This window comes from Pinus tabuliformis, chromosome 9 (assembly GCF_031772625.1).
Source record: "Pinus tabuliformis cultivar Carrire ecotype Pingquan chromosome 9, CPIR1, whole genome shotgun sequence".
NCBI lineage: Eukaryota > Viridiplantae > Streptophyta > Pinopsida > Pinales > Pinaceae > Pinus > Pinus tabuliformis.
Genome location: NC_142307.1, coordinates 1,962,192,237 through 1,962,217,845, shown reverse-complemented (window position 1 = coordinate 1,962,217,845; position 25,609 = coordinate 1,962,192,237). Strand labels below are relative to the sequence as shown.

The 25,609-nt window shown below is 39.7% G+C and overlaps 1 pseudogene; it reads right to left on the bottom strand.

The window, feature by feature from the left end:
- Positions 1–1,557: 1,557 nt before the first annotated feature.
- Positions 1,558–25,609, bottom strand: part of LOC149156843 (sucrose synthase 4-like) — a 68,943-nt pseudogene continuing 44,891 nt past the window's right edge.

Below are 25,609 nucleotides of genomic sequence, written 5' to 3'. Positions count from 1 at the left end.
TAAATAAATGTATTTGACCACCTTTGGCCATGATCTTATCAAAGCTTTGTTTCTCATTATAGGCATTAATCATTCAGGCTTTTAGACAAACTCAAAATTTTCAAAGTTTCTTCGATTATGAGGTGTTTGACCAAAAAGGGAAAACAAAATTGGCCCTTGGTTTGTCACAATTTAGAAGTCTAGTTGAAAAAAGATCAACTAACCTAATCTTGAAGAGGAATTTATTTTGTATGTGTGCATTCCCACTACCAACATTAAATATAATGATAAGGGAATGAAACTATTACTAACCAAATAATAATAATAATAATAGAACTAAACAAAAATAAACAAATTGAAATATTTATCAACTCAAGCTCTGGAAAATGTACATGCCCTCTTACAACATAAGATCAAGACCCTAGGATGAAATCTATCATTGGCACTAAGGTTCCCATTATCATTGCCTTTTCATTACAACAACTTTGTATATAAGAAACACGACTTTACAAAATTGTCTCAAAAAGATAATGGCTAGAGTATGTGTTGCACATTGTATAGAAGTTAATGGTTAGAGTATGTGTTGCACATTGTATAGAAGTTAACATTTTTCCATGATGCCACTTTCATGAGAGGGTCTTAAATAGTAGAGCATATTGCAGCTAAAGGAATAGTTCCTTGTCTTTTGTTTGAAGCCCAACTTCCAGAGGGCAATTCATTAGAAGCAACCCTCTCCATCACAACTCTCAAGGCTTCTTGCACACAATTGATAGATGGGTTGTCTTGGCCTTTATAAGGGACTCCTTTAGTGCTTTTCATGATAAACACATTCTTCATCTAGCCACCCATAGTAGAATTCTCTGTCTTCACAACTCTCAACCTTAGAGAGTGAAGGGTCTGGTTCAAATCAACAAAAAGGTTTGGCCTATATTCACGACATAGAGATGCTTTGATGAAAAGCCTACCCTCACTGTTATCTACATCTCCATTTGCTTCTTATACTCTCACTTCATCCACGTCTAATGCAACTAATGCTTCAAGAACTCAGGAGGAAGTTGAATGTTTGAGATAATGAAAATGCAACCAGAGGACATACAATAATTGAAGGAAAGAAAGATCTATGTTGCAGAAACCAATGGAATAATCAAGATTTCAATAACCCCGTTACCATGAAAGAGAATTGTATAACTAAAAAAACTCCAATGGGAACTTTTTTCATTTCATTTATTTCCTATTTCTTTAACAACCATTTCTACAACATGGTAGCAAGTGTATGTCACTCACAAATTTAGATATTCTGAATTTTGATTTTATCATTTCTCATCCCAATGAAAATGAAAGAATAAAATTATTTGTCATGGTGTTCAACATCTCAAAGTCATGAGAAGTTCAACGACTGCACCATGATGTTATGTTAGAAGAATCCCTACCCCTCCATAGAAAATACGAATACATAAAAACTCAACAAAAATTTACCAAACCCCTCTCATATTCTCAAAAACCTTAATAATGAAACAACATTTTCTAACACTTATTTTTCCCCTCAGTGCTTATTAAACAATAGAAGAGCTCTGGAACTCAATGATTATGAACCAAGGTTCCATTGGCATCTACTACATGCAATTCTGTACTCTTCTCTTTAATCCCATTGACGCTTTCTTCAACAACTAATGGAAAAGTTTTAACCTTCCCACAAAAACACACATAAGAAAAAAGCACATTCGCTTCTCCCAATTTTCCCAATCTAGTGCTAAACATGGAAAGATGACCATAAAACCCACATATCCACAAATTATGTATTTGAACTATACTAACTAGATCTCTGTAGTTCAAGCTGTAAAACATCTCCAAGTAGCGACATGTCTCTCATGTTACAAGTTTTGATACATACTTCCAAAACCCATAAACTCCATAAAACATCATTAATTTGTTGGCATAAATCTGCCATGTATACCTACAAAATATCTTCTCCCAAAATCATATTCTATCACCAATAGTGCACAATATAATATTAACTTAAATATTTCACTATCATTGTTCTCCCCTCAACAAGGAAAAACATTTTTTCTTCAATGTGAAGCAGTGGTAAAGTAGACATATAATTACCACATAGCGCATAAAGCTTGGTTACGAGGAGATAAGGAAATAAATGCCATGAAACGAGGCCTTATACTCAATTTTTATATATACATTGTAGACCACCATTAGATATCTTCTCCCATTGATTGGGATCTATCTTGCACTTCTTGAGAAAGTCAACAATGCATTTAGTTATAGAAATACCATGGTAGGGATCAATATGAAATCCAAACGCCCCATCCACAATAAGTTCAGTAGGACCCCATTATAGGTCGTGAATTTAGAAAGACCACATGTCATTGCTTCAAAAATAGTAAACCCAAAAGCTTCATAAAGTGTAGGCTAAAACATGACGAAGACAAAAAATTGTTACTTCAGTAATGGATTCTATTTCTAGATAAATGATAAATAGAGTCTTCAACAAGCTTAATAGGTGTAAACTTATAGATAAGAAATTGACAACTTTGATATGGAACCTTGGGGAACAAGGTCGTGACTCCTAACTTGTTTGAAAACTATGAGGAGGAGAAAGATAACTTGTACAAAGGAAACCCTTGTGTCACATATGTAGCGATAAATCTTACCATTCCACAATCTATTTTTTTGTGCACATATCAATCTAAACTAATCATTCAGGTTATACTCTTTAATTAATCTATGCATTTTTTCAATTTTAGCCACTTCTATGTCTTTAGACTTTGATGGGTCAATATCACCAGCAACCACAACAAGGTTAACCAGCTCCCCCAAGCATTTTCTCTTTGCAAATCATTCGACTAATCCTGTCATATTTTTCACCCGGTTGAGTTTTGCCATAGAAAAGCTAGTGGGTTTTTTACGGTCATTCAAGACACACCTGAAAACATGGAAAAAGCAGGTATATTGGTACATGTGAAAATAACTAGTTACCTGTACCCAATCATATGAAAGTTCACTCTCTATTGCCTCCTTTTCCTAATATGAAGAAATATTGCAAGCATGAAAGGAATTACTACTTCATGTAAAGAAATAAAAGTCTCCTCCAACTTTGAAGTGATATAATAAGGATTCAGGGCTTCATGGATAAACCTGTTGAAATTGAAACTTAGCCTTATAGACTCAGGTACATATTATGGATATTTCACAAATAATGAATGCACAGGAATGGGAAAAATAATAGGAGATTGCTAGTATGAAACTCAAATCTCAAGTAGGATATCAAAAGAAAGGTTGTGATCATTTTTCATTAACCTAAATTTTAGCCATGACTATTTTGAATTTTCTGCTAATTAAGAGAAAGTTCAATAATACACATACTTCGTACAACTATGGTCTCATGTTAGCAAAATGTAACAACCCCTACTTGGGTTTTCATGTAAATAAAATAAAACCAAGGTCATGGTACACGTATTCCAAGTTGAATGGAGAGAAAATCATTAAAGTGGTTATCACTTGTGGTTAATTAATGGCTTTGGAAATTGGCATTGGAAAAAAGGCAGGGAAATAAATGGAAATTAATGCAAGAAATAAAGGAAAATAGGAGAAAAGGAAGATGAAGAGACAAAAATCTGCATACAAGGTAAATTAGAGAGAAAATAAAGGAAAATGAAATAAAAGAGGAAAAATGAAAGGAAGAGACTAGACATCAATGATAAAAAGGGATCAAAGGAACCATTCACAACATTTCAGTTCAATTTTTTGACAGTTTTGGGCTCAACTCTTGCCCATTCTAGCTCTCTTACACTCTTGTACACTTACAGAATTCTTGGAGCATCCTAACTTTCACTTGGACTTGGCGAGAAGCAAGCAAAGGACAAGCAAAGGGATTGAGGGCAACTGAAAAGAAGGTTGGATCAACAACTACAACAAGAAGATTTTGTTGATAACAGGTTGCATGTGTGAATTCCCTGTTGAGATTTGGAAGCATGGTACATGCATGTAGTTCTTTGGTTATTTTGTTGTCATTGGCATGGGATTTTTCTGGATTGACAATGGTTTTAGCCTTGCCTTGCCATTTCCTGGATAGCCATGATGTAGTGGGCTCTCTATTTTTATTAAGCTTTGGATGGCTAATAGGCTTGGATCCTGATTGAGGTGGTCTCAAGAAAATTCCCAAGGGTTAAGGGTGGAGATTGACTTTCTCCTATAACTTTTGACAGATGGGTGGAGATAGGAAAATTCCTCTGGAGTTGGTGAAGGAAGACAGAGGCATCCAAGCTTGTTTTGATGTTAGTGATTTATGGACCAGTTTAGGTGAAACCACTGTGGTTGAGAGTTGAGGTGGTTGAGAGTTATTATGATGGGAAGGCCAATGAATTTTATGATCTTAAGATGGGTTCCATGACAAATGAAGAGTACACGACCAAGTTTCTAGAGATGTTGAGGTATGTTCCCTACCTCAAGGATGAGAAGACAAAGGTCCAAAGGTTCATCAATGGATTTCCTTTAGAATTCAAAGATCATATTGAGTATGATGAGTCTTGACCATTAGAGGAAGTCATTGGGAAGATGAAGCATTGTTATGAATAGTCTAAGCACAAGCCCGAGTTCAAGCGTGACTAGAAAGGTAATGAGAAGACTAAAGGGAAATGGACTAACAAGTGAGGAATATCTTATGATGTAGGTGACAAGGAAAATGTGGGACCTCATAGGAAGTTTAATGTAGCTGAGAGAGGGTATGGGTCCCAGCCCGAAGAGCATCATAATAAAGGTGATGTCAAGAGACCTTTGAGGTGTTGGAATTGCGGTGGAGAGCACCATAGGAAGGATTTTGCATCACATCAGGGTGGAAGGCCTTAGATCTATAGTGCTCAGGAGGCATATACAGTTTAAGATGTAGGCCAAAGTATTCCCTAGATTTATGCATCAGTGGACAATAGGCAAAAATATCCTCAGACATCCATTATCAAGATGGAAGTTAAGCTTTGTGATCAAGTTGTTCTATTTTGATTGATCATGGATCTACATTATAACTATATTAGTCATGACCTAGTGGATCAGTGCCAGTTGAGTAAAGAAGTGCATGCAGAATCTTGGTTAGTACAATTGGCTATAGGAACCAAGAGAAGAGTTCATCACTGGGTGAGATCTTATGCATTTGATCTTATTGGTATTCCTACATCATCACATCTGAATGTGCTTCCTTTGGGTTCATATAACATGCTTCTGGGCATGGATTGGTTGTTCATTCACATGACTAAGGTAGACTTCTATGACAAGGCCATTGAGTGCCTGAATGATGATGGGGAGAGGAGAATATTACAATGAAAGAAGGCTACATTAGTGAGAATGGTTACAACTATGCATGAAAAGCATAATTGTAGTAAGGGATGTGTATTGTTTGCAGTTAATATTTCCAGTGACAAAGGGAAAGATGTTGAGGATGATGAAGTTCTGAAGAGGTATCCTATTTTGTATCAGTTTTAGGATGTGTTTCCAACAGAGATTCCAGAGTTGCCTCCTCATAGAGAGGTGGAAATTTCTATTGAGTTGATGCAGGGAGCAACACCAACATCTAAGGCAATGTACAAGATGAGTACTCCAGAATTGGCGGAACTGAACTTGCAGCTTAAGGAAATTCTTGATAAGGGATACATTAGACCAAGTGTATCTCCTTGGGGTGGACCAATGTTGTTTGTAAATAAGAAGGATGATACTCAGATTGTGCATTGATTACAAGAAGTTGAACAAGGTGATTATCAAGAACATATATCCATTGTCGTGGATTGATGACTTGTTTGATCAGTTGAAGGGAGATGAAGTGTTTAAGAAGATTGATTTGAGATCAATATATCATCAAGTGTGCATCAAAGAAGAAGACATCTATAAGACTGGATTATGTACAAGGTATGGGCACCATGATTTTATTTCGGTTTCTTTTGGTCTTACCAATGCTCCAACCAACTTCATGTGTTTGATGAACAATGTGTTGTGCCCTTATCTAGATAAGTTTGTGATAGTATTTGTTGATGATATATTGGTATATTCAAAGAATGAAGAGGAGCATGCAGATAATGTGGCAATGGTGTTGAGGTTTTTGAGAGAGCATCAGTTGTATGCCAAGCTCAACAAGTGCAGTTTCTTTCAGATTCAGATTCATTACTTGGGACATGTTGTTTCCAAGGAAGGGATAGTAGTGGATCCAGAAAAGATTAAAGCTATCATGGAATGTCTAACCCCTAGTAATGTAGATGAGGTAAGATCATTCATGGGACTAATAGGTTATTACTGTAGAATTTCCTATAGATTCACAAGCTCATGCAATGTACTAAAGAATAGGACAATAATCTACTTCTACTTTCAACCACTGGAAACCAATAGATCGATGAAAACAATATGAACAAGAAGAATATAAAGCAATGGCACATAACACAAGATGTATCTGGGGAAATCCACTGCTCAAAACCCCACTTTCTGTATTGCATATATCAGAAATATGAGTGAAGATACAAACATTTTTCTCACTAGAAAAATTCTACACAAGTATGCTCAACTCTCTTAGCTCACAAGCTAGCTCTTGGCTAACACAACCAATTCTACAACTCTCCAAGCCCCTAATCTCTTGCGTAATTCCTAGGATGAATAGCTCATATTTAAAGGGAATTCATGCTTCCAAAACTGTACAATCCAAACATAGGATCAATCTCTGATGTGTGTGTAGAGCTGTAACAAGGGTCTCTTTCACCTCTAGTTATTCCACATTAATAAGTCAATCCGGGAACGCTTTGTTATTGCAAAGAGTATCTCAATCCGAGGCTATTAGTCAGAGTAATGCTTAGTAGTACAGCGTTCAGAAAATACAAGAGTAAACCGATGCTAAGCTATGACTAAATTACTTTAAAGGAATAAAATCACACAAGGCAGCTTATCAGTCAAGGGTGCGGAAGCGATAACCCATCCCTCTAGAAACTGATGGAAAGGAAATTAGAGCATGGACCATAGGTCTAGGAGCTAGGCAGCGAATGCTGAGGCTCACTACAGCCTTAGACCTTCTCTCACACCAAAGCAGAAATTACAAGTAAATGGAACGACAGAAAGTAAAATGGAACAACAAACAGGAAATGGAACAGCAAATCTGAAATGGAACAGCAGTAAATGGAACAACAATAAATGAACTAAGCCTCGCGAGTCAGAACTAAACTTGCTCTATTGAACCAAACTCACACTCTGTAATAAAATAGCAATCTTCTCTCTTAAGGCAACTTCGATGGAATGTACTTTATGGAACAACACTCACAGATGAATTATGGAACATCAAGCATCAACCATATATACACAACACGCTAATATAGCAATATGATGATTAAAGAGAATATGACTATGTTTCCAAATAGAATAACATTACTTCCGGATTCCAATAATTGAGATTTCAAATGAATCCAATACAGTAATATTCAATATAAAGGCTCTGTAACAGAAACAGTTGGCTTGGACTGATAACATGCAATCAACTCTGAAAAGATTCACTCATACAATACAGAGTCACTACATAAATCTCTTGAAGAAACCATTAATGAATTAATCGTAACAGAGCATGGAATAACATATGAAAAACATGTCAGATTACCGAGCTATGAAGATAAACAAACCACGCAGAAATCAAACTATAATGATACAAAAGCAAGTGTCCTTCGGAGCCGGGCCCTTAGCTTCCAACGGTACACCGCCTTAGATTACTCCAGACGCAGAGATGAAATAAACACCAAGTCTTTTATATTAATGCATCAACAAACGTACAACAAACCAAGTCTCAGTGAGAGTCGATGATCAAAGTTGAGTCTGAAACTCAAAATTACATAAAAAGTCCCCTTGCTTAACGATGTTGTTCCTTTTTATAAAAGTAACGGCGGAGGTATCTAGGTAAAAAAAATAAGCAAAACAGCGATCCCTCAGGATCAAAGATCCCGAGGGATTCGCCAATCCGTTAATCCTTTACTTTTCTTTCCCTGTTCCGCCGAATTGGTAACCCTTCTTTCTTTTCTGGGTCGTTCTGCTTCGATCTGTTCGATCTCGTTTGCATCCGGTTCTCTTCTAAAGGGACATCAGTTATTCCTCCTTTGTCTTTCCCTTTTGAACGGTAGCTATTCGTTTCCACCTTTTCCTGCATAGAAAAATAACAATTATCAGCGACTAAGCTTTCCATACTAATTCTCACACATTCTATTAAAATTCTTTATTTCTTTAAGTTCATGATGCAGAAAGGGTTACAATTGTTGCTGAAAAGTCACTAAATTGCTTGTCAAAAACATACCTTTCCAGTGCTCCACAAACCCCCCTGCTTACCCTGTTTCATGCCCTCATGAAAACATTATAATTGACATGCAAGGCGGTAAGAGAATAGGCCGGAGAGGGAACCTCATGTGGAGGCCTACAACCGTGATGAGCAACTAGATCATCAAAGAACTGATTTGTTTGACCTTCAGGAATTTCATACAAGGCTTGATATCCGGGTACAAGGTGCCAAATGATTGGACTACGAAATCGATACCCTAACCAGGATGGCCCTGCTTGCAAAATACGCTCGCCATAAAGGTTCAATCGGTTGGCGGCCAGCTCAAAATTTTCGTATTTGAACGGTTCCCTGAGCTGGATGTTTGGGTTAGAAATCCGGTATTGGAATTTTGCAGCATCGATGGCGAGGTCTTTAATAGTCAGAAAATATTCCAGACTGTGTCGGATTAGGTCCTCGTGCATGGGTCCTAATGTCTCCATAACACCCGGGGTTCTCATAAGGTTCCTATGTGTTCTCCATAACAGCACTGGGTCTCTAGGCTCGGCTCTCACCCACAAGTCTAGGCTATTTTCCTGTCTCTGAAAAGTATTATAAGCCCTGAGCCATTTTAGCTGGTTAACCCCGAATGAAACGAAGGCTTGCAATTGTATGTCCCCAACAAAAGGACCAGGGTTTAAATCAGTTTCCTGGTCTAGCACGAGGTTATGTAAGTAAAATTCACACAATAATATTTGAACCTTAATTCCATAATGCTTGCAACAATCTATGAAATCATTAACAGTATTGATTTGTATAGGGGCACCTGCCCTGACAGCTTTTATCTTTAATCGTAAATATCGTTCAAGCAAAAATAAAGCATATTTTTTAGCAGGGGTACTACAGGCCAGAACGTCATTATACAAAGAACACACACTATCCATCTGCCTAACAACAATATCTAATCGACGAGTTACCTTTGCAACCTTTTCTTGCTCCCTTTGCCAGCCTTCGAAGGCCTGGCTCTCGGACTGACTAATATCCCGAAGTTGCTGTTGCAACTCTTCATATTTCTCCCGGGGGACTGTTTGCTCTCTCAACTGTTCAGCTTCTTGCTGAGCTTGCTTCATCATCTTGTGCAAGGTTCTTGTTTTCGGATCCTTTTTCCATAGAGTCGTAGAGGCCGGGAGTTTTACCTGAACCTTTTTGTTATACTGTTTGGAGTTCAGAACCCGGATTACCCTTGAGGGTGGTGCCTCTGTTTGGATCTCCTTATTCTCCTTTTCTTTCTTAACACGAATGAAAGGTTGCTGTGGTTCCTCTGTTAATGGAACATCATCCTGTCCCTCTGCCTCAATTGGAATGGCAGTCCGTTCTTCAGTATCAATTGGAACAGCAGTCTGTTCCTCACCGTCATTTGGAACAACAGTCTGTTCTTCAGTGTCAATTGGAACAGCAGTCTGTTCCTCAACGTCATTTGGAATAGCAGTCTGTTCTTCAGTGACAATTGGAACAACAGTCTGTTCCTCAATGTCATTTGGAACAGCAGCAGGTCTTCCAGCCGGGTTTTGACCAACAGGGTGACTATAAGTCCTTCGTCTTCTTGTTCTACGGGATTTTGCTGCAGTGGTCCTTTTTCTTTTCCTTGTGGTCCTTCGTATCCTCAGACTGGCTTTCAGAATCCGAATTTGCTGTCGGAGCTGGGCTATAGTGTTCAGCAGCCTCTGCTGTTTCCTCCTTAATTTCTTGATTTCCCTTGCCTCAGCAGAGGGCTTATGACTGGCCCTTAAATCTGCTCCTACTCCGTCTAGAATTTCTTCTGGTATCTTGGGAACAGATTGTTCCCGATTGGTGTCTCTTATTTCTTCCTCATGAACGGGCGGGTTTTCTTCTCCTGCTTCTTCTGCATGTGATTTCTCAGGTATGTCTTCCTCTGGAGGTACATCGGGAGGACCTGCTGGGCTGGAGGGTTGGCCATACTCCCCCATATTGGCCAGGATTGCGGCCAATTCATCTTCGCCCACAGGGTCTCGCAGCGGGCTGCTCTCTGGCTGTACTACTTCCTCCTCCTGATTGTCCTGCTCAGTGACTGCCTTGGAGTGTCCAGCTTCTGTTTCTGGCTCACTATCAATCGGATCAATCCATGGTGGCTAACAACTGTTTCTACATGCTGTGCCTTTTTCAGGCTTCGGGCCGCATCATGCAATAATGAATTTAAAAGTGCAGGCAGATTTACAGAACATTTTTGTTTCAAAATAGCTAAGAGTTTAAGATGACATGGTCTTACCACGTCTTTCCTTCCTTCAAAAGTGATGTAGCTCTGCACTATCTTTGCTAATTCGGTCCAGGGTTCTCCTAACGTTGCTGGCAGAACTCCCTTCCCCTTGAATGTCAAGCTTTGGCCTTCATCCTGGAAAATCTCCATAATCTTTTGTAATCTTTCTTTCCTTAGCGTCCATACGGGTCCGGCGGCTGGTAGTCCTGAGACTTCTGCAATTACATCATCAGTGACCGCTATCCGCCTTTCTCTTACTATGGAGTAGTCCTCCTGCAAATTTTGCAGAAATTCCAACGCCACTGTTTCGTTTGATTCTTGTAGGCGACTGAAATAATTCAGCCATCCTACCTTTTCCAGGATCTCCCAGGCAGCAGCGGAGACTATCAACTCCTGAGGTTCGCTTTGGATTGCCTTTCCTCCCATGGTTCCACTAAGAATTTCCAATGGAACAGCAACTGTCTGTGCTGTTTTGAAACACAGAGAGGGTGATCGTCGCAAGAAAAAAACATAGTATGCAACAGAATGAATTGTGGATGGCAACTTGCGTAAAATAGAATTATCATACCATTAAACCATGCCATACCTTCGTACACTATCTTCCCCGAGTGGTGTGCTGACACGTAACTCGTGGAGTAATGAGATTACCTTCCCCCCCGCGATGTGATAGGCTGCCCCAGCCGTCAAATAGAGGAGCAGCAGCCATTGTGTAACCAAGTCATAAAGGAACAGCATATAAAATTATGCCATGTTTTAGATGGACAACGAAATACCGAAATCGAGGCAAAAAGGTGGATCGCGTTTTACATAAGGGCCTGCGTGATATGATGCGAGGCCGGGGGATGGGACGTCTGTCAATCGTACGAAATCCCCAGAGGTCATTGTCAGTTCCTTTGCCATGATTGGTGGTAATGAGTGTTCATGCGATATATTCATCGGGAGATAAAATATGAATTATTCATAGGATAGAAGAGACAAAGAAGTATTAATATCATCCCTGTTGGTGTAACCATTACGACTTCGATACCATTAACAGAGCTCTGCTGCCGACAGGTGTTCATAACCTTGGCAGAGTTGTTTATTTCACCCCTGGAACCTTGATCCTTTTTGTGTATAAAAAAGTATTTTGTCAAAATGCAGGCCATTATGCTGGCTTGGTAACCAGGTGGCCATAATGCCATTCACAAGGAAGGTGCGAAACGTGGACAGGCCGGCTCGTGATGAGACCCCCTGTTCCAAGGTCTGTTTATTTAGTGTACCTTTTGGACCATATCCCTGGTGTGGTGGCCATACTGGGAATGCCACTTCGCTTCCATCCTGATGATCATGGTAGGCTGGCTCTTGATGAGACCCCCTATCCTGCATTTGACAATTAATAATCCATATTCATTTTTTCTTTTTGCAAAGCACTTTTTCTTATTTATTTACACATAAGGGTGGTTCAGCACTCCTTAAGAGTGGGAATGGTGGAAGAAGTCTTATCATCCCAACAGGAAGATATAAATCCTCTGCTCTTATCCCTGAGTAATAATCAGAGAAAATTTTTAGGGAAATCGCCATGATAAAGATAACCAACCAAAACAATGGGAATAAGTCAATGACAACATAGATGAGAGGTAAGTATGTCCCTCCTCTTGTCCTCTTATCAATACTAGGCCCTATAAAGATAGCGATTTATGATCTGCTGACTTCGGTATGTTGTGATTTATATTCATTGCATAAGTGCATAACTGTATCTTAAGGACTGGAGAGAACATCGGCGAAAAGCATCCTCAATATAAATCATCACAGAAAGCAAAAACATGGCAATGATGTTCCTTTTGAAAAAGGAACAACAGAGAAGAATCCATGCAAAACAAATAGTTAAGATGCCATTCCTTTGGAGGGAACAAACGAAGATCATGAATGCTGTCCCCTTTGAAAAAGAACAACAGATAATCACAAATGTTGTTCCTTTGAAAAGGAACAGCAAAAACTCACAAGTGTTGTTCCTTTTGAAAAGGAACAGCAAAAACTCCCAAATGTTGTTCCTTTTGAAAAGGAACAACAAAAACTCACAAGTGTTGTTCCTTTTGAAAAGGAACAACAAAAACTCCCAAATGCTGTTCCTTTTGAAAAGGAACAACAAAGACTCACAAATGTTGTTCCTCTTGAAAAGGAACAGCAAAGAACTCATAAATGCTGTTCCTTTTTGGAAAGGAACAGCAAAAACTCACAAGTGCTGTTCCTTTTGAAAAGGAACAGCAACACGTCACAAATGCTGTTCCTTTTGAAAAGGAACAGCAGAACATCACAAATGATGTTCCTTTTTGAAAAGGAACAGCAAAAACTCGCAAAAGTTGTTCCTTTTGAAAAGGAACAGCAGAAAATCACAAATGTTGTTCCTTTTGAAAAGGAACAGCAAAAACTCAGAAATGCTGTTCCTTTTGAAAAGGAACAGTAGCAACACAAAAACAAGAGAAAGATCAATAAAAATGTTAAGAAAATGTATATACAAAAACTTATGTACAAGTTATAGGAAAAAAATGCATTCCTTACTGAATTGTAGGTGAGGAAGATTTTGCTTCCTCTCCTAAAATTTCCATATCAGTGTCTCGACGTAACTGCTGACAGAAGGATTCCCGAGTGAGTGGCCTGCGATAGAGAAGAACTCGGTGGCCATTTACCTTAAATGCATATCCAGAACCGTCGATTGTGATTAGAGTAAGGGTCCCATTATCATGTACTTTCTGGATTTCGTATGGCCCCAACCAACGAGTCTGCAGTTTCCCTGGGAAGTCCTGAAACCGAGAGTCATATAACAGAGCCCAATCTCCTTCGTGAAAGACTTTGTTCTTGATAAGTGCATCATGCCATTTAGCTCGCTGCTATTGAATAAGTGTTGTATTCTGTAATGCAGAGAGCCTTATTTCGTCCAATTCATTAATCTACTGTAATCGATTAATTTGTGCCTCACTTAAATCTAGGCCAACTTCCTGTGCAGTTCGTAGTGTTTGGATTTCGAATTCTATGGGGAAAATAGGTTGTTTTCCAAACACTAATTGATAGGGTGAATAACCGGTGGTACTTCTCCATGTGGTTCTATAAGCCCAGAGTGCTTCGGGTAGTCGGGCGGCCCAATCACGCCTATTTGAAGCAATGGTTTTTGTTAAAATTGATTCTATTACCTTATTGCTACTTTCTACTTGCCCATTCGCCTGCGGGTGATATGGGGTAGTAATTTTATGCTGGACGTGATAATTGTTAAGTGTTGCAGCTAATTTGTTTCCGGCAAATTGTGGTCCTCCATCTGTAATTATTTCTCTCGGAAGGCCATAACGTACAAACAAATGGAACAGGAACTGTATTACCAAATCTTCTGTAGCTCTAGGCAACGCTTCGGCCTCAACCCATTTGGTGACATATTCTGTGGCTACCAAGATATATGTTCTCTGATTTGATGATGGGTTGATGGGTCCAACGAAATCAAGAGCCCATCGTTCAAATGGTTCAATGACTAATTGTGGCCTCAGAGGCATTTCGTCGGCTTGACCAGGTCGTCCTGCTCGCTGGCAGTTGTCACAGGCTTGAACGAATTTCTTCGAATCCTTAAAAATTGTAGGCCAATAGTATCCTGTCTGCAATACTTTATGTGCTGTTCTTTTTTCGGCAAAGTGTCCCCCACATGGTCCGTCATGACAGGCTTTTAAGATGTCGAAAATTTCATCTTCTCGAATACATCTCCTAATTTGCATGTCTGCCCCTGTGTGAAACAAATAACCCTCAATCCACGAAAATCGAGTACTCTTCTGAACAATTTGCTTACGTTCATTAGGGGTTAAGTGTTTTGGTAGCTTACCTACTACAAGGTAATTGGCAACATCAGCATACCAGGGTGTTTGAACAGCAACAGCAAACAGGTGCTCATCCGGAAATTGATCTTCCACTGCTGCTGCCTCAATTGATTTTGGTATTCGTGAGAGAAAATCAGCTACAGGGTTTTCCTTGCCGGGTCTATCCTTGATTGTGATATCGAACTCCTACAATAAGATCAACCATCTAGTTATTCTAGCATTTGTGACAGGCTTATTCGCTAAATATTTGATAGCAGAATGATCTGTATATAAAATAATGGGATAGCCTGTAATATAATGTCTAAACTTATTGACAGCATGTATTACAGCCAGGAATTCTTTTTCGGTGACAGTGTAATTTAATTCAGCAGGGGATAAATTTTTGCTGATATAATAAATAGCATATGGTTTTTTATCCTCCTCCTGCCTAAGGACTGCACCGATTGCTGTGTCTGAGGCATCAGATGAGATTTGGAATGGTAAATTCCAGTTTGGTCCTCGAAGGACTGGAGCTGTTGATACAAGCTTCTTTAATTCCTGGAAAGCACGGTCGCATTTTTCTGTCCACATGAAATCAACATTACCAGTTAGTGCATATAGAGGTGCAGCAATGTGTGAATAATGTTCTATAAAGCGTCTATAATACCCAGAAAATCCAAGAAAGCTGCGTACCTATGTCTGAGTAGTGGGGGTGGGGATAAGCAAAAGTATTTGAATTTTAGCCGGATCTACCTGAATGCCAGCTGCTGAGACAAAATGTCCTAGAATAAGCCCTTCAGTCATCATCATATAACATTTTTCGTGGCTTAAACAAAGCCTGGTAGCAATGCAACGCTGTAGGACTTTTTCTAGAGTGTCTAAAGCTGGATCAAAATCATCTCCATATGGTGTAAAGTCATCCATGTACACTTCAAGTCCATCATTTATTAAATCTGCAAAGATGCTAAGAACAACCCTTTGGAATGTGGCAGGAGCATTACATAGGCCAAAGGGTAGAACTCTATAGGCGAACGTGCCCCAAGGACAAGTAAAAGTAGTTTTATCCTGGTCTTCAGGGGCAATCTGAACCTGATTGTATCCACTGAAGCCATCCAGGAAAGAAAAGAATTTCTTTCCTGCTAAAGTGTCCAATACTTGGTCTATGAATGGGAGGGGGAAATGATCTTTTTGTGTGGCTTTGTTTAACTCTCTATAATCCACGCAAATCCTCCATTTCCCATTCTTCTTGGGTACAACCACAAGCGGAAAGACCCATTTACTATCAGAAATAGGATAGATAAAATTTACATCTAAAAGTTTCTGAAGTTCAGCTTTTACAACATCTTTTAGATGAGGGTTGAGTCTTATTTGCGGTTGACGGACAGGTCTTGCATCTTTTTCTATATAAATATGGTGGGTGCACAATTGGGGATCAATCCCTTTCATATCAGGGTAATCCCACGCAAATGCTTCTTGATACTTCCGTAACAGATGGATGAGTTTTATTTCTTGGTCCGGTGTAAGGTTGGCATTGATATTTAGAGTTTTTCCCGGTTCAATTTCCACTACTTTACTATTGGCAACAGAAGTCACAGGTATTGTTTGGTCATGCGCATCTTTCAAGGGATCTTCTTCTAGTTCGCTATCGAATGCAGCTTCTATCATGAAACACTGTGTGTGAGATCTAGATTCAGTTTGACTTATGAAGTTATTGATAGCATCGTCTTCTGTTTGGTCTTTAAAGTCTAGGGCCTTCTGTATAGTCAATGGTGATCTGATATTGTCAGTAAGGTATGATACAGGGTGCTGGTTAGTTTTTATCATTGTAAGACTTGGCTGTGCTGGAGGGTATAGAACTAGATTTTTAATATCTGGTCCTCTGGTTATGGTCATATTTCCCTGCCGACAACCAATGTAAGCATCGGCGGTAGCAACCCAAGGTCTACCTAAAATTAGCGGGTGTCCATCCAGTCGGGTTTTTGGATTAATTACTAGGAAATCAGTTGGGTATTCCCAAGAATCTATAGAGACCATGACATCGTATAGAGTACCTTCTGGTCGAACCACAGATCGATCGGCCAATTCTAACAAAGTAGAAGTGGGTTCTACCGATGTAATGCCGAGATTTTGGCAAGTAGAAGTTGTCAAAATATTAATTGCAGATCCTAGATCAACTAAAGCATTAGTCAGAGTCTGACCATAGATTTGAACAGTTACGATTGGATTTCCCGGATCTTCATATTTAATGGGTGTTCCTTATAACAGGTCAGATAAAGTACCGACTACTTGGACTCTTGGGTTAGTGGTTGCATTCCTCCTTGGTTTTTTTATGCACAATTCTTTTATAGTTTTTTCATATATAGGGATGTCTTGAATGGCTTGGAGGAAAGGAATTCTTATGTATAGGTTTTGTAACTCTCCCAGAATGTCAAAGTCTGGATATTGGACAGGTTGTGGTATGACTAATCGTTCTGGGAAGGGAGGAGGGGATGTACTCGCTTGATGATGAGTCTGCTCCTTATTTACACCCTCTTGTTGTAACGGCTATTCTGTTGGTAACTGATCTTCAATATGAACTGTTTTGTCTCCCTCTGTTTCTATTATACGTCCAGATCTTAACTGAAGATCATTGCACTCCCTCAGTTCAGGTCCGATTTCTAATGATTCTATGATTTGGAGGGATTGGACCGGCCTATTATTTGGATTAGGATTGGGTTGAGCTGGGAGTTGCGGTCTCAGATTAGACTGGGGATTTTGTTGTAAAGCTGGCAGAGTCGGTTGAGGGAGCGGAATAGTTCCTGTTGGATGATATGTCGATTTTGGCCAGTTTATCTACCAGGGTGAACCTTGTGAAGTAGGGGGGGTCCATTGTGGAGGATATGGGCTATTTTGCCAATATGGTGGGGCGTAAGGAAAATTCGGCCAACCAAATTGGCTTGTCTGATTCATCCATGGATTTGGAGAAGGAAACGGTTGTGATGACCAGTTCAGAAATGGGGGTTGAGATTGGTTTTTCCACATACTATATTGCTGAGCATTATACTGCGGAGGCTGGAAAGAAGAAGTTGGGTCTGAAAACATACCAGATTGCCTTGGTTGCCATTGGCGACGCTGGTTAATGAAGTATGCTGATTCTGGCTCTTCTTCCGCTTCCTTATATACTGCCTTCAATCCAGGAAGTGAGGGGCAACTCTCAGTAAGGTGATCTTTTGTACAGATAGCACATGTTTGAACTGCATCCAGTGGACATTCCTTGTGGCTATGTTTTCTTCTACATCGGGGGCAGAAGATTGCCAAATTTTGTTCTGCCTCCATCTGCTTCTGTTTAGCCTGCACAATATCAAGTTGTGTAGTCAATGTCCCCAGAATATCAGTTTTAAAATTTTCTAATAAATTTCCAAGTTCTACACGTGTTACTCCTTCTGTTGATATTTTGTTATCTCTGACAAACCGATCATATTCTGCTGGTTTTATCCTTGTGCTGCCTCTCGAGCTCCAGATACATAAATCGATGATGTCAGCAAAATTCTCTTGATAAATATCCCCTTTTCCCATGATATTTAATGTTTCAATCCATTGTTCCTTCATGCCTCTGATCAATGCTGTTTTTAACACATTATCAGGCAGAGGTAGTGATGCATATGGAGATCTTTTTAAATTATACTGAAAACGTTCTACATATTCTTCTAATGTTTCATTTGGTCTAGCTATCATCTGAAATATTTCATCTTTCAGTTCTCTAGACCTACAGTAATCTTGATATTTCTTTAGGAAAGATTCTTTCATTTGCTCCCAGTTATTTATAACTCCACCGCCTAAACCCATAAACCATCTTAAAGCTGCCCCTTTCAAAGTGGAAGGGAGCAACTTTAATTTCTGGGGGTCAGTGGTGTAATCATATCCCCTGCATAACACATCAAATTCAAATAAGAATGCATCGGGGTCCTCTGATGTAAGTCCGTGAAATGTAGGAATGTGTTGAAGGGGAATTGCTTTCATAGGAGCATTTGCTGCGGAATCCACTATAGGATATTGTAATGTAGAAGTTTGAGTGTTTGGCTGATTCTGTGCCATGGGATCGAATATGTGCCAGTAACCTTCCGGGATTTCTAGGAGGGTATTCCTAGGCTGAGAAGGAACGACCTTAACAGGGATTATTTTAATAACACTTCCTTCGTCTGGAATAATGAGAGTCCCTATTGTTTGAGGAGATTGAATCCCCTCAACAATGATTTTTGCAGCGCTCCCTTTATCTGGGCTTTTTAATGGCTGAATTATCCTAGGAGGAGATCTTGGCTCCTCAACTTCTCCTATTTCCCCTTCTCCTTCACAAAGATTGCTTAGATTCCCTTCCTGCAGTCGTTCTGGAATAGAATTTTCAATTTCTTGAAAGTCCTGTTCATCAGTCTGACTATGCACCTCAGCAAAGGCTACAGATGGTGATCCTGCGGCCTGAAGGGAGCTAGTAGGCTGTTTAGAATTGGTTTTCCTGAGCCCTACTGATGGCTGAGATTCATTTTTCCTATAGATTTCGTCTATGAAGGTTGTTCGGCCAAGGGTCACCGGCCCTTTGGCTTTTTCGGGTTTGAACGGAAGTTTGATATTCTTTTCTGGCTTTTCCTGCTTAGTCATGCACTCTATAAACTACTAGATCCTATTCAACCCACAATTCTGCCAGGAAAGCGGACGGTGGAGCAGGGCTTTTACATGCTCTGTACGCAGGTTCTTACCTTCTGTTTTTAAAATCCAACTCTCCCCTAGCAGACTCGTACACTACTCTGTAAAATACAAATGGCTATACTCTTTCCCCGGCAACGACGCCAAAATGTAGACTGTAACAAGGGTCTCTTTCACCTCTAGTTATTCCACATTAATAAGTCAATCCGGGAACGCTTTGTTATTGCAAAGAGTATCTCAATCCGAGGCTATTCGTCAGAGTAATGCTTAGTAGTACAGCGTTCAGAAAATACAAGAGTAAACCGATGCTAAGCTATGACTAAATTACTTTAAAGGAATAAAATCACACAAGGCAACTTATCAGTGAAGGGTGCGGAAGCGATAACCCATCCCTCTAGAAACTGATGGAAAGGAAATTAGAGCATGGACCATAGGTCTGGGAGCTAGGCAGCGAATGCTGAGGCTCACTACAGCCTTAGACCTTCTCTCACACCAAAGCAGCAATTACAAGTAAATGGAACGGCAGAAAGTAAAATGGAACAACAAACAGGAAATGGAACAGCAAATCTAAAATGGAACAACAATCAAATGAACTAAGCCTCGCGAGTCAGAACTAAACTTGCTCTATTGAACCAAACTCACACTCTGTAATAAAATAGCAATCCTCTCTCTTAAGGCAACTTCGATGGAATGTACTTTATGGAACAGCACTCATAGATGAATTATGGAACAACAAGCATCAACCATATATACACAACACGCTAATATAGCAATCTGATGATTAAAGAGAATATGACTATGTTTCCAAATAGAATAACATTACTTCCGGATTCCAATAATTAAGATTTCAAATGAATCCAATAAAGTAATATTCAATATAAAGGCTCTGTAACAGAAACAGTTGGCTTGGACTGATAACATGCAATCAACTCTGAAAAGATTCACTCATACAATACAGAGTCACTACATAAATCTCTTGAAGAAACCATTAATGAATTAATCGTAACAGAGCATGGAATAACATATGAAAAACATGTCAGATTACCGAGCTATGAAGATAAACAAACCACGCAGAAATCAAATTATAATGATACAAAAGCAAGTGTCCTTCGGAGCCGGGCCCTTAGCTTCCAACGGTACACCGCCTTAGATTACTCCAGACGCAGAGATGAAATAAACACCAAGTCTTTTATATTAATGCATCAACAAACGTACAACAAACCAAGTCTCAGTGAGATTCGATGATCAAAGTTGAGTCTGAAACTCAAAATTACATAAAAAGTCCCCTTGCTTAACGATGATGTTCCTTTTTATAAAAGTAACAGCGGAGGTATCTAGGTAACAAAAATAAGCAAAACAGCAATCCCTCAGGATCAAAGATCCTGAGGGATTCGCCAAGCCGTTAATCCTTTACTTTTCTTTCCCTGTTCCGCCGAATTGGTAACCCTTCTTTCTTTTCTGGGTCGTTCTGCTTCGATTTGTTCGATCTCGTTTGCATCCGGTTCCCTTCTAAAGGGACAACAGTTATTCCTCCTTTGTCTTTCCCTTTTGAACGGCAGCTCTTCGTTTCCACCTTTTCCTGCATAGAAAAATAACAATTATCAGCGATTAAGCTTTCCATACTAATTCTCACACATTCTATTAAAATTCTTTATTTCTTTAAGTTCATGATGCAGAAAGGGTTACAATTGTTACTGAAAAGTCACTAAATTGCTTGTCAAAAACATACCTTTCCAGTGCTCCACAGTGTGCATGATATTTACACTCCAGTAAATAATAAAACTGATAGTACGCTGTCCTTGCACTCTAGTCTCAACTGGGTCTTTCTCGAAATCGACAAGCATAATTTTTTGATGAGGGAATCTTAAGTTAACTAGAGTGATACTTGTGGATGCACTAGTGCACCAACTGACTGTTAACTCTCTATTAGTTCCAAAAATAGTTTGGAACTAATTTAACTGAACTTAACTCAATAAACTGAGTGATCTAATTTCTAACTCAATTTAAACTCATACTAGACCCCTAAAACTTAGGGAGAACGTATACATGACTACAAAAAGACTTCCAACTCAGAATTCCTAAGTTAATTACGTTAATTAAACTTAATTAACTATTTACAAGTTGCTATGAGAATAGAATTCAATTTTAATTCTCAGTTTAATTCAAGGACAAATTAAACTAGAATTTCTTGTTGTCTTTTCTCAACCCTCCCGCATAACAAGAAAGAGATTATCGACTACCCCAGTCCTGTCTCTGTGAAACTCGAATTTACATATTGAAAATGCCTTTGTCAAAATATCAACATTTTTCTCATCCGTGGGAATGTACTCTAACAATATAATCCGCCTCAATACATAATCTCTAAGATGATGATATCAAATATCAATATTATTGGATCGATTATGAAAAACTAGATTTTCAGAGAGTTTGATACAACTATTATTATCGCAATAAATCACGGTTGGATCCATATGCTGACTAAACAAACCAACCGAGATCTTCCTCATCCAGATGGCCTCACATGTTGTCTGACTCACAACCATGTACTCTGCATCTGCCAAACTGAGTGCAATCAATCTCTGTTTCCTGTTGTATCAAGAAACTGCCACTAACCCAATATTGAAGATCCCTCCTGATGTTCTCTTTCAGTTGGATGGAATCCCTTCCCAATATGCATCGGTGAAGCCTTGAAGCTTCACTCCCTATATCTGTTTGTACCATAATCCATATTGAGAAGCTCCCCCGAGGTATCTCAACACATGCTTTGCCGCCTTCCAATACAACTTGGTAGGCCTAACCATCGCTTGATTAAGATCGTTAACTGCATAGCACATATCCATTGTGTGTTCACCAAGTACATGAGTGAACCCACAAGTTGCCTGTAAACAATAACTTCCACTACTTCCCCTGAAGTAGCATCCTCCTTCCTCCAGTTACTTGCTAAAGGAGTCTCCATGGGTTTGCTGCTCTCCATGTGGAATCTACTGAGTATCTCGTTGGCATACTTGCCCTCAGACACAAACAACTCCCCAACTCCCTTCCATACCTCCATGCCAAGAAATTAATGCATTAGCCCCATGTCCTTCATCTCAAACTCTCTTGCAAGGTCCTCCTCGCAAGACTTGATCAGCTGACCATCACTTGTCAATATGCATCAACATAAAGTACAATGATCAACAACTTACCTTCCACCACTATGTGGTACAAGTTCACATCAGCTTCACTCTTCATGATGCCCAACCTGATGAAGTAGCTATCTATCCTGGTGTACCAATCACGAGGTGATTGCTTCAGCCCATACGACGCTCTCTTGAGCCAACACACATGCGACTCATGATCAAAGGTCTTAAAACCTTCAGGTTTCTCTATGTACACCTCTTCCTCAATCATGCCATTAAGGAAGGCTATTTTCACATCCATCTGATTTATCTTCCAACTCATCTGTGCTGATAGTGCCAATATAGATCTGATTGACGAGTACCTTGCAACAAGAACAAAGGTCTCATCATAGTCAATCCCCTCTACATGTGAAAAGCCATGGGCCACAAATCTAGCCTTATGCTTCTCCACACTACCATTTGCAGCTTTCTTTATATTGTAAAGCCAATGGGAGCTCACCACTGACTTGTCCTCTGGTCTCGAGACCACATCCCAAACACTGTTACGAACTATGGACTCATACTCCTCCACCATGGCATCAACCCAAGCCGGCTACTACATTGCTTCCTTAAATAAAGATGACTTTGTCACAATACATTCACCCATAAGAGCCATGTATCCAGTGTACCTCTCAGGTGACCTCCACTCACTGTGCTGAGAAGTGGGTACTCCCACATTCTCCTGTGCATCATCCAACAATCTGTCAACCTCTTTGGTGTGATTTCTTTCCTCTTTGGAAGAATCTACCTGAGTGGGTGTCTCCACTCCTGGATCCTTTGCATGCGGCTGGTCCACATCAATCCGAGGCTCCTCAACCTTAGGAGCTAAAATCTCCTCATCCACATGTATGTCAAGCTCCCTCTCAAGGGAAACTCACATGGCCTTCTCCTCATCGAATTTGACATCCCTGCAAACCACTGTCGTCTTGCTGGTCAAAAAGTACATGTGATAGTTGTGAGGTGTATCAGTGTACCCCACAAATATCCCCAACTTTGTTGTCGGCTCAATCTTCTTCTGTGCATCTTTGGTCACATGGAAATATATCGATGACCCAAAAATCCGGAAGTGACCAACATTTGGCCTCTTACCGGAATAAGCCTCCTTTAGTATCTTCATCTCAAGTATCCGATGTGGGCTACAGTTCTGAACATAAACTACCGTGTTACATGCCTAAGCCCACAAGTGTTGTGGTAGGCCCTAATCATGCAACATCACCCTAGCTGCCCCTACTATTCTTCTGTTTTTCCTCTCAGCCACCCCATTCTACTGAGGGTTATGGGGTTCCTTCAACTCCCATTTAATCCCTTCCGTTGCATAGAATTTCTTAAACTAATTTGAGACACACTCACCACCATTATCAATCCATAGAGATTTAACCTTCTTGCCTAAATCTTTCTCCACCAATGCTTGAAACTCACAAAACTTTGTGAAAGTTTGATCCTTTTTCTGCATGAAAAATATCCTTCATTTATGAGAATAGTCATCAACAAGTATAACATAATACCCGTGTTTGGTCGTGGATGCTATTGAGAATGGTCCACACACATCTAAATGGAATTTCTCTAGAATAGAATCTACTTGATTGTCTTTGTCGTGAAAGGAAGACTTGGTTTATTTTCCCAAAGTACACCCCTTGCATGTATCAACTTGCTCAAGCATACCTTTGGAAAGACAGCAGGGATCTGTTGCAATATGTTGAAAGCCCCATGATGCAAGTGGCACAATCGCATTTGCCACAACTCGCTAACGTCTCGGCTATGAACCCTTTCTAGTTTTGTGCTCAAAGAATCACACTCCTCTACCTCTAGCTTATAGATATTCTTCACTCAAATCCCTATCTTCTTTACTTGACCCATGGCTATGTGTCGAAGGAACGCCTTTCCTTTCGAGAAGATCACATCATAGCTTCTATCCTCAAGCATGGCAACATATAGCAATTTCTTCTTGCCCCGGGCACATGCATAAAATTATTCAAGGTGAGTGGAGCCCCATGCTCCCACTAAAAAGTAATCATGCCCAATCCAATAACATTATACTTCCCGTCGTCACCCATCTCGATATGCATCTGGAGATCTTTCTCCTCCAGGTCACTGAATAACCCTTTGTCGCCAGTCATGTGGAATGAAGCTCCACTATATAAGTACCATACACTTCCCATCATTGATGAGACCATGCATGCAATGAGGGAAAAGTCCAATTTGAATTGATAGGCAAAAGCCTCACCTGCCAGTCCTCCTAAGAACTTCTTCTTGGACTTTTTGAGTGGACAATTTGTAGGAAAATGGCCCAACTCATAACAATGAAAGCGCTTAACTTTTGTCATGTCTTTCTTCTGACCTCCATGATAAGAATATGGTTTGGAATTGGATGTTTTCCCTTTCCCATTATTTGACTTAATTGCTAAGGCATAGTTCTCTTCATCATCAGTATTTGATGAAGAGCCATCCTTGGTGTTTCTCCTGATCTCCTCCCGCATCAAATCTGACCACATTCATACCCAATCCGACAACTTCTCCTGACCATTGACAGAGTCCTGATAACTAGGCCAACTCTTTGGGAGTCCTAGAAGAGCATATCATCATCTACAACCATGATTCCAACACTTCCAAGTTCATCACGACATTGAGTGAACTTGGTCAAGTATTTTGGAATAGTCTCACCTTTGTCCATTTTGATTTTTTGAAGTTTGTCCTTAGGTACCAATTTCCTTTGGTCACTTCTATTATGATGCAAGTTCGTCAATGTTTTCCACATATCATATAGAGTTTCCTTGCCATGGAGACTTGAGACAATGTGATCTCGAACTCCCTCCAGGATTATCCGCTTCGCCTTCGCCACACACTTCTTCCATTTAGCCAAATTCTGTGCATCCGATGCTGTTGGCTTAGGAATTTATTGATAAAAAAATTCCTTAAAGCCATTATCCTCTAGCACAACCTCCATTCTGTCCCTCTAGAATATAAAATTCGAGCTGCCTTCCAAGGCATACTCAAGCCGCAAACCATAGAACTCCATCAGCCAATCCTGAAGTATGTATTGCAAATTCGAATTTCACTTGTAACCAAAAGCTCAAAACTTCGATATCTCCTCTAGTATACTATATTCAGCGCTTATACCATGTAGAATTTCCTATATATTGACAAGCTCATGCAATGCACTAAAGCACAAGACAAGAATCTACTTCTACTTTCAACCAGCGGAAGCCAATAGATCGATGAAAACAATATGAAGAAGAAGAAGATAAGTCAATGGCACAAAACACAAGATGTATCTAGGGAAAGCCACTGCTCAAAACCCCATTATCTGTATTGCATATATCAGAAATATAAGTGAAGATACAAAGCTTGTTCTCACTATAACAATTCTGCACAAGTATGTTCAACTCTCTCAGCTCACAAGCTAGTTCTTGGACAACACTTAGCCAATTCTGGAGTTGTCCAA